This window comes from Halyomorpha halys, unplaced genomic scaffold, assembly GCF_000696795.3.
Source record: "Halyomorpha halys isolate HHAL.00 unplaced genomic scaffold, Hhal_1.1 Scaffold241.1, whole genome shotgun sequence".
NCBI classification, from domain to species: domain Eukaryota; kingdom Metazoa; phylum Arthropoda; class Insecta; order Hemiptera; family Pentatomidae; genus Halyomorpha; species Halyomorpha halys.
Window position 1 is genome coordinate 1,014,561 of NW_027105010.1, and position 13,856 is coordinate 1,028,416.

At 28.1% G+C, this 13,856-nt stretch overlaps 1 protein-coding gene and 1 long non-coding RNA gene across 2 annotated transcripts in view; both read right to left on the minus strand.

Moving 5' to 3' along the window:
- The window catches only part of LOC106680077 (very long chain fatty acid elongase 4), a 255,148-nt gene that overhangs the window by 170,034 nt on the left and 71,258 nt on the right, over positions 1-13,856 (minus strand). The window lies entirely within an intron of this gene.
- LOC136795726 (uncharacterized) overlaps positions 1,096-13,856 on the minus strand; it is a 55,779-nt gene continuing 43,018 nt past the window's right edge. Inside the window, exon 5 of the long non-coding RNA XR_010843376.1 lies at positions 1,096-2,538. This is a non-coding gene — a long non-coding RNA (uncharacterized lncRNA). The remainder of the gene's footprint in view (positions 2,539-13,856) is intronic.

The following is a 13,856-nucleotide window of genomic DNA, read 5'->3' on the forward strand; positions in this document are numbered from 1 at the left end:
TATTAATTCAAATTATGAAGATGTTCAGGGGTGCGATCACCAGAAAACGAAAATAGTTAACAACTATTTATTTCCCGATGTTTGTAGCTCCACTTTGTAGAGCTTCCTTAGGGCTGTTTCTGCAGAGGCCAATTGGAAACACCAATTTTGAACACGAGTTTCGAATCTACTTCTGCAGAAACAGCCTTGATTTTGCCAGAATAAACCTAACCATCATTCAGCTACTTGGAGCATACTCGCTAAATAGACCTTTGTAACTTTTGATACTGATATCACATTCAAACTAGAATAAAAACATTAAAATAAATTTTAAAAAAATAACATGAAATAAAATAAATAAGTAAATGAAAAAAAAATACATAGATCTTCTCTAAATATATATAAACAGAAGGGTAAAAATCTTTGCAACGTAATGCTAATTCTTCAGCATTACACTATACATTCTAGTATTTTAATTTTTTTTTTCCAATTCAAATGTACATTCCAAGTAGGCAATGGAGGAGAGACGGTGGTCATTGGTATGCCAAAGCATCGTCACTTATGTACCGACCAATCAAGACACTCAAGTGTTGCTCGAATATCTGCTGAATCACTACTACCGCGAACAAACACTTTCGTTATTTTTTCCCTTTTTCCTTTAAATAGGTCATCTCTCTCACATCACTAATGTTTTCATTCTTAACTGACACTTATCCGAGGATGGCCATGAATAATTATTGACTTTGGATATGCTTGATCGTATTGGGAATTTAAAGATCACCATGGTTCATTGCATGGTGCGTTTATTAATGTTCAAAAGAAAAAAAACATATGCAAGATATATCTATATACAATATGAGATAGATATAATTAGAGTTATAATCTCATGAAAATTTGATTGAGGAATAAGCGAGATAGCACATATAAATAGAATGAAATTAAACTTTTAATTCAATAAATAAAAATTGTGTGAATAATTTTCATAAATCAATATTCGATAATAGATAACTGATTTTGGATAAAAATATCAATTATTTGATATTTTGATTAAAGATAATAGAATCATATTTTATCCGAAAATAACGAATATGTCATATATTATGTTAAATAATTATTTGAATTAAAAAAAACATTCAACGGAAACAAATTATTCGAATTATATTTATTTTTAAAAATGATTTCTGTTATTTTTAACCACTTTTAGAAAAAAAAGCAGTATCTCACCCCAATTTTTTATTACTTTAAAGAAAACTATGTATAATTATTAGTCAAAACTGATGAGTCTGCCAAGTATTGGTAGGGGAATAAAAAATGGCGGTTGTTTCAAAACCTTAAAAAACATTAATTTTTCATACGGAGCTTATATCTTAAAAACTAACAACACTAGAAAATCTAAAATAACATTATTTAAGAAGAGTAAATTTAAAATATTAGCATACATACATAGTTTTCATTAAAGTTATCAAAAATTTGGGTGAAATAACTGCCTTTTTTCTCCTCTTGGGCTCTTGTACTAAGTTCTGTACAAATCTATGAATTAATTACATAATGTTGTGTTTCAAATTTATTTTAAACAAATTTAGGTGCATTTATTTGTTTTTTATTATAAAACCATATTATTGTTTTTTTCGGACTTGCGATGTACCACGGCTTGAAATCATTTTTGAAACCTCTTTTTATCAAACCCTCCTCAACGGACATCTCCGTATAACGGATAAATTAATTTTATCCTCTTGTGTCCGTTATATAGAAGTTTTACCTATATTAAATTCCGAAACTCATTCCTTCAAATGGAAATACGAAAGAATCCCGCATACACAGTTTAATAACGTTACAACTTGTATTATTTTTAATAGCCTTTCTCGTTGTTTATATTTAAAAGGGACATTTTTAATTATACAGTGAATTTTACTCTATTAGAAAATTAAAACATACTCAATTAAAATAAATTACATCCATAAAGTCCCAAAACTCTTTATTAATAACTTCAAATTTTCAACGTATCATCAGAGGCAATCTGTTAAATTACAGTGTTTCCAAATACTCAGGTTAAAAGCCAACTTGATCCCAAGAAGTAATTCTCTTTACAGTATATTTCTCGATGTGCACGGTTAACCATAGTATGGATTCCTCGTAAAAAGTTGAATTCCTGTTTTCATTGGTTATAAAGATTTTAAAGATTTTTCTTTCTTGGCATTCCCCCTAAAGTCGATTTCTGAATCTTCTTATGAGTTCATTTAATATTTATTAAATGAAAATTGGAAGCAAAAACATATGATGTACAAACTGGATCAAAATGTTAGATGTTGTTGATCCTCATCTAGTATTCTTCTAAAGAAAATTATGGGTTATTTTATTGCATATTAGGATATTCAAAAAAGTTTAACTGATCTGATTGTACTTGTTATAAAAATAAAAATATGAGCATATAATAAAATCAAAGTCAAATATAATAAAAACAGATGCAACGAAAAATATTTAACTTCTTGAACACAGTCAACAGTTTAAAGAAATTGTTTTACCTTAATCCAGCTTGCTGGTAGGTCTCGATGAGATCTTCTAAAGAAAAACAGTATTTTAGATTAAACACTTCATGTTCTAGTAAAAAATTAAATACAAAGGATTAAGAATGAATTAATTTAAATACAAAGGAAATTATTAATATTCTTAAACTATATTTCCACATACTATTGTAAAATAAAAATAATATAAATATTGAACTAATGAAATAAGATGTTTAATAATTATTTATTAAATAGTCAATAGATTATATTTTCAGAAAACAGTCATAAAAAAAGGGAGAATTTTAATGATTATTTTCTTTTATTACCTTTAAACCTTTTAAAAATAAAGGTAGTGAATCATGTATTACTCAAATACTTCGATCCAAATAGTATAGCGCTAAATTTTATTTGAGACATGAAGAAATAAAATTAAACAATTAGAAATTCATTATATGTGCCATTTTTTTAAATTGTTTTTTTTGCAGCGAGCCAAACATGCAGATGTTTTACTTAAACCAATATATCCAGTGGCTCCAGTTTTTTTTTTATGTACATAAAAAAATGCATGCACTTTTTTCTAAATCAGATGAGAACATTACCGTTTTAGTTTATGTTAAAAATTGATTGATTTTAATTTTTTTTTTAATTAAAAAAAAATTAGTACCGGGCCCTAACTGGTTTAGTTACTCCACTGAATAGATCAAATTCAAATGCCTCAGCAAACTGAATTTATACATATATACATATGTTTTTTTTTTATTTTATCATTTGTTTTGTATAATTCTTACTTCTACAATATTATATTTTATCCTCTATTAACATCATCTACTATCTACTTAATATACTATTATGTATAGTTCTAAGTTTGTTTGTTATTATATTATTTTCCTCTTAGTTAAGGTTGTTGTATTGTTTTGTTTTTCAGCCCTGGTGAAGGCCTATCGAAACGTCGGCACAAATAAATAAGTTTCACATTATACTAAATTAATTAAATATTAAATAAATGTTAATTAAATATTAATTAAACATTACTGACAACACCCCCGACCTCTTATCTCATCAACTGTCAACTATAAATATCTCGAACTGAATTTCAGCAAAACCACCCCTTGAGGTATTATTTGAGGCTGTTCTTGTTAGAAAATTAGGGGACTTCATAAGAGTTCAAACTGGGTTGACTCTTCCACACTGAAATAAGTACTTGACAATAAGAGAAAAATCAGGCGTTTGGAATTTTTCGGATTAACCCTAATTAATATTGCCTGTGATAAAACCCCCCCTTGAAGTAGTTCCTACTTCTTGACTCATTTAACCCTTATCGGTCTTATGTCACCTCTCACGTGATCATAGTACTTTGTCGCTTCGTAGGTCACGAGGGAGGCAACAAAGCGAAACATGTCGAAACTCCCTGATTTGAAGTTTTAGTTAAAGTATGTTTTTAGGGTCCATGGTTGATTTGTTTTTGGGACTTGTGGCTGATACTGTGTTAAGTTCACTGTCAAGGCATATACTTATGACAGTTAATGCAACTGTTAGTTCACTTGCATTACTTGTACTATTAACGATCACGCCACACCCAGTCTGACAGTAAAACTTTCTTGAAAGTTAATGCTGTCATGATTGTAACTATCAAGTAGTGGCTAACACTTTTGCCGCAATAACTGAAACTAAACGATATATCACTGATGTGATTGTTAAAGTAGCAGTTACTTCACTGAATATACTTATACTATTAACGATTACTTCTAACCTAATGCGACATTACTGCAACTATTTAATAGTTATACCGTTTTTTAAGGAGCTCAACGGGTATTTTTTTGTTGGAAGAATCGGCAGGACTGCTTATTAGTTACGTATTCGTAAAAGAAAAATTGACATCTCCAGTCATTTATCACTGCCTTTTCTAAATAAATAATTATTTAGATTTCATATATGTGTAAAATAAATAAATTTTAACAAAATGTTATTCTAACAATAATGAATTTGTTTTTCATATTTTCCGGAACCAACTACAACCTAGTGAGGATCACGTATAAAAAGGTAGCGACTGATAAGGGTTTATACAAATAAAATCATTTAAAAAAATTTAAATTATTAGTTATAATATAATATTTTTTACATAAACAATAATTTATTAATAAAAATAATTAAATATTTCAAATATGTGATACTCGTTATTCATTGTAAAAAATAATATAGTTATATATTTAAAAAAGTATACATCTGTTGACTTTTATATTGGTAAACGCTGATTATTTTCTTTTCAAGGTTTGAATTGTTAGGTTCGGATTAATGTATGATGTGTCACCTATTTATATTTGCATCTAGTTATCTTGTTTTATAAAGTCATTCATAAAATTCTTGTCATAGTACAAGAGCCCAAGAGGAGAAAAAAGTCATTTACCCCAATTTTTTATTACTTTAATGAAAAATATGTATAATTACTAGTCAAAATTGATGAGTCTGCCAAGTATACGCTGGGAGAATAAAAATTGTTGGCTTTTTCAAAACGTTTAAAAAACATTAATTTTTCATACGGAGCTCTATATCTTAAAAACTACCAACAATACTAGAAAATCTAAAATAACATTATTTAAAGAAGAGTAAATTTTCTGAAATATTAGCCCTAATAGAGCTATTTACGTCCAATAGTTCTCGAGATATAGCCTTTTAAAAAGCAACATTTCATAAAAAAGTACTGATTGAAAAGTTAGTATTGATTTATAGTTGTTCGGACAAATTTTCATTTGCTAAATTTATATTCATATGTGAATATCATAAAAACTACTACCCCTACGAAGATAAGTATCATAAACTACTTTACAGTAAGTTAAATTTCCTTTATTTTGAGTGTTGGCAGACGTACATGCGTCTAATGGGTCTGGAGATATATTTTTTCAAAAATCAAACATTTTATACGGACAACTAGAAATCGACATATTGTGAATTTATTTTGTCAAATATCATAAAGAACTACTACTCTTACAAAGATAAACGTTATAAACTATTTTATAGTAAATTAAACAAGCTTTAATATGGGTGCAGACGTACATCTGTATGTTTTTTGGTTTCTAAAATAAATTTTTAAACTTATTTCTGAACAACTATAAATCCATTTATTTTAGCAAATATCATGAAAACTATTACTCCTACGGAGATTAAGATCGTAAACTACTTTATAGTCCATTAAACTAACTTCAATTTGAGTGCTAATAGACATCTATACGTCACATAGTTCCTGAGACATAGATTTCTCAAAATAAATTAACTAACTAATAATTTTTCAATACATTTTTAAGAAGTGTTACTTTTTAAAAAGCTATATCTCGAGAACTTTTGGACGTTAATAGCTCTATTAGGGCTAATATTTCAGCAAATTTACTCTTCTTTAAATAATGTTCTTTTAGATTTTGTGGTGTTGTTGGTAGTTTTTAAGACATACAATGAAAAATTAATGTTTTTTAAGATTTTGAAACAGCCACCATTTTTTATTCCTCCTACCTATAATTTGCAGACTCATCAGTTTTGACTAGTAATTATACATAGTTTTCATTAATTAAAAATGGGGGGGAAAATAACTGACTTTTTTTCTTCCCGGCTCTTGTACTATCATGTATTGAATCTTTTGCTGCTGAAAAATGTACTTCGTTGTTTATAACATTTGGAAAAATTCCCTAGCGTTTTGTAAGAATATATCTCAAAATAAATTTATAAAACGTAAAACGTTAAGAATGATCTAATCTCATCATAGAACGGCTGAAAATGTACTACATGTCGTTACACCATGGTTTATAATTTAGATTTATTATTATATCATCTTTTGTTCCTACGCTATATCTCCCGCAGTACTTTAAAACGAACGTTCCAGCTAATAAAAAGATTATCTTCATGGCTACTGACTAAAAATAAACATTTTTAAACATCCGCCTATATTTTATAATATGATCAGTATATTTTTCAATGAAAAACTCTACAATTATGTATAACACCTTTTTATAATGAGACTAATGTTTATAACTAATTTGGAAAAATAAATGGTACTAAAACCTGCTGATTAATCTTCATTATGTGAATCTAATTCAAAAGAATACATTAGTAACTTCGTTTGAGGTTTCGAGAATCGATTTGCATACTCAGAACAAAAATGTAGGATTTCAAGCAAAACAAAATATTTCAGTAATTTATATATTAGCAATAATTTGATGGAATACTTCTTTTTTTAAAACAATAATTTTGATTTGCATTCTCATAGTCTAATGTTTCTTATTTAGTCTATTTAAATTCTTATTAAATTAAAAATTATAAACATCATTTGATCCTAAAATAAAATAGTAATTTTGACTTTTTATCATAGAATAATCCTAAATTCTCTTTGGTATTTCTACTTATTGTTTTGTCATAGTCACACTAACCATCCATATATTTATCTTTTCTTATAAAAAATGCATTTTTATAATAATTATTATTATTTATTATTTGGATTATTAAAAATTAGTTTTATTAATTGCTTTTCTATCCTATGATTATTTTAATTTCCTTATATTTAAAATATCTGTCTAGTGGCCATTTTAATTGTTTGTATCAGTATTGTAATTTTTGCGGCTTTAGCGACTTGCTCAGCCTCCACTGGCTAATGGCTCGAGGGATGCGCTGGGATCTCAAAGTTCTACTCCTACCCGTGGGGATAGATTCAGCTCAGGGATCCTCAGGTTGATTGTGTAAATATTGTATATAAGAGTGTAAATGTGACTAGAGATTATTTTATTTTTTCATGCACATAGTTTGATTATGTTCATTTTCTTTATCCTTCAATTTGTATTTATTTTAAGAGAGATTTTTTTTTCTTTTTATGTTATTTTATTTTAATATGAATGTGATCAGTCATTACTATTACCTATTACCCACAACGGTGTAGCAGATTGTAATATCTATCAATAAATAAAGTTTTTGAATCTGAATAGAAATATAGTAATTTATTGTTTTATCCAAATTTTTAGTTAATTTAGATATACTGTTTATAAGAATTTTAGTCATTTTTACAGTGTTTTTTTTAATATCTAAATTCCTGTTTTTTTCCAAAATTGAACCTATGTTGTTTAGTTATACAATGATGTGCTTATGGTGTAATATTCAAGTTTTTTTATGTTGTTACAATTCAATACATCTTGGCTCAGTCTGGTTTTAAATTTCTTAAGTGTTTCACTGATGTAAATTTTTAATAATTTAAAAAGAAAATATCTTTCACTAATAAATACTTCTTTCCGCATTATATTACCGTTCTATGACTGATTTGATATTATTCGCACGGGCCAACTCGTATTAAATATTTGGGATGAAATCGGGTGGGTGGAACAAAGTGATAACAACTCTGTCCGCTATCAATGCCGTTAAGCGAGTAGTTCAAGGTTTCATGAGCTGATGCGGAACTGATCTATTTTTATTTTTACTGTTCAGTAACAACAAATAATTATTAATAAATACTTTAAAAAAATTATTATTAATAAAATGAATCAATTATAAATAAATGGAAGAAGGTCCATGGAAGGGTGGGGTCAAATATTTAATTATTTAATGTAATTTACATCTGTACCAAATAATAAATACAATAAGTAAATATGTTGAATATTTCATTTACACTTGAAAATCTAGTGAAGGAACCACCCATTATTGTCACTTCAAGCATTAGTTTAAATTAGAAGATCCCGTGGCCATCTTCTTTCCAGACACCTCGGAGGGTTAGCAGGGATTGTTAAGGATGAGAGATTAAGAACTAATGGGTTAGGATGGTTAAGGAGTTTGGAATGAAAAGACTCATATCTGTTTTGGTCCAAATCTGCAAAGAATGGGATGTTAAGGTCTTTGTAGATCAGTTTATTCGTAACGTAATAAGGAGAATCAAGGATTTTACGTAGGATTTTGGACGTGGTCAAATAAAACTCAAACAGTGATTAAACTATTTATTTTAATTTTTATTAATATATTCTTGTTTGAGAGTGGTTTAGTTTATTTAAAAACAAATTTGATCCTTTTTTTCTCAACTTTATTCTTTACAAACCTTCCAACGTTTCGACCCTCAGGTCATTCTCAAGGATACCTTCACTTTGTTGTCATTCTCTTTTTTAAAATCTTAAAAATGCAGGCTGATTGCCTTTGTCCCATATAACTTTTTCTATATAATTCCCTCTTAAATTTAAAACATTTCAAGGTTGCGAATGTAAATAAAAGAAAGAAGAGAAGTGGATTGTAAAAGTTTTAAATTTAAGAAGGAATTATATAGAAAAAGTTATATGGGACAAAGGCAATTAGCCTGTATTTTTAAGATTTTAAAGTTTTAAATTTAAGAAGGAATTATATAGAAAAAGTTATATGGGACAAAGGCAATTAGCCTGCATTTTTAAGATTTTAAAAAAGAAAATGGCATCAAAATGAAGGTATCCTTGAGAATGACCTGAGGGTCGAAACGTTGGAAGGTTTGTAAAGAATAAAGTTGAGAAAAAAAGAATCAAATTTGTTTTTTAATAAACTATTTATATTGAGCCAACGTTTCGCCCCACATTGTAGGGTTAAAAAAGATAAAAACACTTTTTTTAGTAAAAAGTAAAAATAAAAACACAATTTTAATGAAAAATTAAAAGTGGGTACAATGAAACGTAAAAATTAAATGAGGACAATAAAAGGTTATAGACAATAAAAGAAAACGGAAATAATAACAGATACAAAGAAGAAATATAAGTACAAACTAAGAGATGGAAAAAGGAGGATAGGAATAAAGGATGAAAATCAACGAGACAAAAAATGTACCTTTCAGACAAAAAGTCAGAGCCAAAGTAAACTTTTATGACAGGATGTATTGAGTAGAGTGGGGATTGGCAGTTAAAGTACTTTACATTTGAAAATAATTTTAAAGTAATCAGTATAGAAAATAAAGTACGTTAAAGTATGTCTTAAATTTTAACTTTAAACTTAAAAGAGACTGTTAAGTTTGAAAACCTTAAAAATATTGTAATGAGGTGTAGATAGTTGACCGTAGATTAAGGATTGGAGAAGTTAGGCATAAAATAAATAAATATGGTTTTGTTTATTTATGTTGTTCTTTGCTGACCGCACCCCCCGACAAACTTTTCTAATTAATAAAAATATTGTAGTTACTAAAGTTTATCGAACAAAATACACAACTTGAAGCAAACAGAGAATATGGAAATTTCATTTAGGAGTAAGAACTTGTCAATTCACCAATACTTATCCACTTTTCCAGAACCAAAAAAAGTTTCATAAGTCGACTCCCGATTTTTTAATTAAAATCTCATTTAAAATTTCTATATTATTTTTAGTCTTGCCTTGCCTCTCAAAACGTTAATAAGTATGATTGCGCGTTCTAGTATTGACTCACAATTTATAGATAATAAATTATTAAAAACGTATGATTAATGTTCACCCATCAATCTCGTATTCCCTATTAACGTACCATTACATTGAAGTCTTAACCATGCTTCCATACGACGATGGAAAGAGCTCCAAAGGCAGGGTGTAAATATTGTATTTAGATGCGAATGAGTATTTATTTTATTTTTACTTGAATTTAATTGTCTTTATTTTATATATAAATTATTTTATTATTACGTAATCAATTTTTATTATATCCATTACATTTTTATCTATGCATATTCTATTTTTAATTTTATTTATAATTTGGTAATAATTTTAATTATTATTATAATTATTATTTTATTTTTAATTTAATAGTATTTTTTCATTTAATTTGTTTTTTCTGTATGACATATTCACCTTAATTGTGGCAGATTGTAAAGTATGTAACTGTAATGTAAAGTATGTACAAACACATGGTTCCAGAACTTGAGTTGTGGGTAATTTATTTTGATAAAAAATGCATAATAATGTTTTTTTATCGAAAATATTAATGAATATTTATATTTTTAAAAAAATTACGCACTAAGCATTTTATATATTTATGTTAAAATTAAAATACATGTCGTCACTTAAGCTTTGATTCATCATAAGTTTGAAAAAATCTATATACCAATTAGAAAAATAAATAAACTTGTTATATAGACATTTTAAAATAATTCTTAATGTTACAAAAAAATTCACATGTGTCCTACAAAACGATGTTTTAATCAAGGACACAAAAATCAGTTGCTGGTTTTTTAAAAGTGTATAAACATAGTATTAATGGTCGGACTTTCGTGGTACTGCTTAAGCAACAACCTGACAATTAAGCTAAGTGGGGTGATAAAACTTTTTTATTATTTTTTTCAACGTTTCGCCCTAACAAACTATTCTGAGGTATATTCTGAAAGGGCTTCAAAACAACCCCTAGCACACACAGCTTATACGATAAGAGAATTTAATAATATTTATTGATAATATAACCAACATTACCGTGATACTGTAAAGACCAAAAAAAAAAAATATATATATACATTTTGTTCTTAAAAGAGCAAGACTAAGTTCCCATTTAAAAATCATTTCGACGACGCCTACAAGAGAACCCATTTCATACAAGGTACATTAGCAATGTCATTCCTGAAAATTGCCAATCAAGTTGGTTACGACTGTCGAAATTTCACCTTCTAGTTCCTACAATCACATATTTAGTGATACAGAACGAAAGTTCACGATTCAGTGGTGAAAATAGTCACTTGGGGATTAGGATGACTAAACGAAAACATTAGAAACACGTTCTATTAGGTGCGTTACGCTGTTGATGATTTTTTGTGTAGAGTCATTTACGAATGTAACAGCATTAATAGTTCGAGGTTTGGGAATCCTATCCACCGAAGAAATTCCAAACGACATTTTTTTCAAACTGTTAGTTACAATATAAAATGATTTACATTGAAAAGTATTATAAATTAGAATTATCAAACGCTAAAAAAAGTACTGTGATACCTTTCAAAATATTTTTTTTAAAAATTTATTTATTGCCTTTTACAACTGTACATTATAATACACTTAGTAAATTTGCTCTCAGTTAAAATGGAGTGCTACAGGCGTGTAGAGAAACTACCCATCGGTACCACTCTAATGACGTTTTACATTAGCAGGTCTCGTGGCCATATTCTTTTCAGGCGCCTCGAAGGATTGTCAGGAATGGAATAGGAAGCAAGGTTAGAAACTAGTGGGGTTTGGGTGGTTAGGGAGTTTGTAATGAAAGGAATAATATCTGGTTCGGGCTTGATCGGTGACCTATGAAACATAAGGTCTTTATGTATGATTTTATTTTTGACAAAGTAAGGAAATTGAGGATTTTACGAAGGATTTTGGATTACAAGGATTGGATACGAGAGGAATTCGAAGGTTTAGTGGAGCCCCAAAGCTCAACTCCGTATGTCCAGATTGGCCTAATTACAGTCATGTAGATCAGTCTTTTGTAATGAATTGGAAGTTATGACCGTTTGTCCAGTAAGTGCTGTAATATTCGAAATCGACGTGCAGTTTCCTGTCTTAAAATAAAATTTTTAAACAATAAAGTAAACCTATGAATCAGAACGAAATCCCAAACAGGGATGGAGTAAATTTAAATTTTTTAATTTAGAATTTATTTGATATTTTCTATTTTTTACTCACTTATCTTATGATCAGACAAGGAGTCTGAAAAGTATACCTCAGCTTCCTTCGAATATAAATTAATGGAAATACCGCTAGTTTACACTGTGCTAAAATCTAAGTATTTAATTTCATTTTCAAAAAGAGGAGAGAAGTTTATGTGTACTAAGGGAAAACTTGGAACTACTTTCTAAAATTGATCATAAATACCTGGGAAAGGAATAGCTGAGGCATTTTATGGTTATTACAATCGAAGAAAAGAACCACTAAAAAATGAGTTAAAAAATTAAACACTTTGCTTGAAAAAAGACTTAAGGCTGTTTTTTGAATACAATAATTAGTGAGGTGATCTTTCACCTAAACAATTGTTTTCTAGAGACAATTAAAGGTCAAATACAATCATAAAAAATTAACTTCCTTTGATCAAATGAATTTAAAAATATTGTAATTACTAAAAACAAACCCCTTCTGTTTAAAATATACTAAGAGACAAAATAAACATTTTCAGTTCCCAGGGGATTTGAAATTTTAAGCTACGAGATAATATTTCGTATTGAAGCTCTGAATATTGTCTTCAGTGTTTCGAATTTATTGGACCCATTTGACATTGGGAAGTTTCTCTACATAAGCAACCATTGCATTATTGTTTTAGAAGGTTTATGTTGAATAATGATTACAAAATAAAATTACAATTTAAGTTACTTGCCGGTTTTAAAAAATCTAGAAACTCACTGGTTAAAGTGAATCACATAGTTTAAGAACCTCTAACAATCTTCCAAATTTGGCTTGGATCGGCCAAAAGGATTCTGAAACATCAGGGTTTTTTAAACCAAAAAAAAGAAATAAAAAAGGGTTTAAATTTTTCGTAAAGAATTTTTATTTTTTTAATGAGGAATAATTTTATCGTGGATATTTATTAATGAGGGGAAAAGTCAAATCTTATTAATTATTGCCAACGTTTCGGCCAAAATATATTTACTAACTAGATTTTCTCATTCATATTCATATTTCTTTATTCCTTTTGGCTTATATAACTTTATAATTTATTTCTTTAATCCTGTTATTTTAGTTACACATACGCTTTCTTTCCCACATATCATTACTAACTAGATTTTCAAATGTACTTTATTGATTATTTTTTCCCCTTCCCTTATTTTAATTTTACTTTTTTTTCTCATATAACCTTTATCTTCTCATAATTTATATTTTATTTCAACACTATTTATGTATCTTTATTGCTAGTTTTTTCTTATTTCCTAATCATCCTGTATTTCCTTTTATAGTTATTTTGTTTTTTGTTCTAAGCCCTGAAGGCCTGAAATTCTGGCCGAAACGTTGGCACTAATAAATAAGTTTTTATTTATTTGTGTTCTTCACTGACCGAACCCCCAACCATCTTCTTTTCATTTTTATTTTTGTAAAAATAAATTGCGTGGAAATTTGAATATTGGGTTCTTTTAATATCCTAAGAACAAATCTGATGCCAGTTATAATTAAAAAGAAATTTCACTTCGTATATTTAATAAAGAATTGCAGTTAATGCTCCTTGGTTCATAAGAAATAGCCAATTGCATAGCGAATTACAAATGGAGTCAATATAGGATTATATCAAAAAAACGGTTCATGAAGTTCTACTCCCAGTAGCCGACAGTTAAAGGAGCAGTGACCTACAACCTGGGAAACCCAACCTCAACCCGAAGACTGAAGCCCAGACTGCTGTAGGAAATTCTTTTATAAATTTTTAATAAATATAAAATTAATTCATAGTCACACTACCTCTATTTACTTATTATTATTTTATTTATT